Here is a 1,163-nt window from a genome sequence, read left to right on the forward strand (position 1 = left end):
CACGCCCTTGCGGACTGACGCCTGAAGCCAGCGCCTTAGACCACTCGGCCAAACTGTCGATGAGTGCTTCAAGATTCATAGCCGAGGTGATGCATCGCTCTGCCAAACCAGAGGACACAAAAAATGGATTGAACGGATTCTGCGAGGTGCGATGGCACAATATCGATCAAAAGGTTTTGGTCTTGCACTACCTCGCTTCTGAAAGGGTCTCGGTTCTTAATATAAGACCAGTCAGGTATATAGACTGACAGCTGTGGGGTTCTAACCCACGCCCTTTCGGACTGACGCCTAAAGCCAGCGCCTTGGACCACTCGGCCAAACTGTCGATGAGTGTTTCACGATTCATAGCCGAGGTGATGCATCGCTCTGCCAAACCAGAGGACACAAAAATGGGTTGAACGGTTTCTGCGAGGTGCGATGGCGCAATATCGATCAGAAGGTTTTGATCTTGCACTACCTCGCTTCTGAAAAGGTCTGGGTTCTCAATATAACACCAATCAGGTATATAGACTGACAGCTGTGGGGTTCGAACCCACGCCCTTTCGGACTGGCGCCTTAAGCCAGCGCCTTAGACCACTCGGCCAAACTGTCGATGAGTGCTTCAAGATTCATAGCCGAGGTGATGCATCGCTCTGCCAAACCAGAGGACACAAAAAATGGATTGAACGGATTCTGCGAGGTGCGATGGCACAATATCGATCAAAAGGTTTTGGTCTTGCACTACCTCGCTTCTGAAAGGGTCTCGGTTCTTAATATAAGACCAGTCAGGTATATAGACTGACAGCTGTGGAGTTCGAACCCACGCCCTTTCGGACTGACGCCTAAAGCCAGCGCCTTGGACCACTCGGCCAAACTGTCGATGAGTGCTTCAGGATTCATAGCCGAGGTGATGCATCGCTCTGCCAAACCAGAGGACACAAAAAATCGATTGAACGGATTCTGCGAGGTGCGATGGCACAATATCGATCAAAAGGTTTTGGTCTTGCACTACCTCGCTTCTGAAAGGGTCTCGGTTCTTAATATAAGACCAGTCATGTATATATGCTGACAGCTGTGGGGTTCGAACCCACGCCCTTTCGGACTGGCGCCTTAAGCCAGCGCCTTAGACCACTCGGCCAAACTGTCGATGAGTGCTTCAAAATCATAGCGGAGAGATGCGTTAC

At 50.6% G+C, this 1,163-nt stretch overlaps 4 non-coding genes across 4 annotated transcripts; all 4 read right to left on the reverse strand.

Moving 5' to 3' along the window:
* Positions 1 to 245: 245 nt before the first annotated feature.
* On the reverse strand, positions 246 to 325 carry Pmar_PMAR016668. Its single transcript has one exon. It is a non-coding gene; the product is annotated as a tRNA-Leu (tRNA).
* Positions 326 to 511: 186 nt separating this feature from the next.
* Pmar_PMAR016669 lies at positions 512 to 591 on the reverse strand. The gene has a single exon. It is a non-coding gene; the product is annotated as a tRNA-Leu (tRNA).
* Positions 592 to 778: 187 nt separating this feature from the next.
* On the reverse strand, positions 779 to 858 carry Pmar_PMAR016670. Its single transcript has one exon. It is a non-coding gene; the product is annotated as a tRNA-Leu (tRNA).
* A 187-nt stretch (positions 859 to 1,045) lies between these two features.
* Positions 1,046 to 1,125, reverse strand: Pmar_PMAR016671. Its single transcript has one exon. It is a non-coding gene; the product is annotated as a tRNA-Leu (tRNA).
* Between the last annotated feature and the right edge of the window lie 38 nt (positions 1,126 to 1,163).

Source organism: Perkinsus marinus (assembly GCF_000006405.1).
Source record: "Perkinsus marinus ATCC 50983 genomic scaffold scf_1104296940284, whole genome shotgun sequence".
NCBI lineage: Eukaryota > Perkinsozoa > Perkinsida > Perkinsidae > Perkinsus > Perkinsus marinus.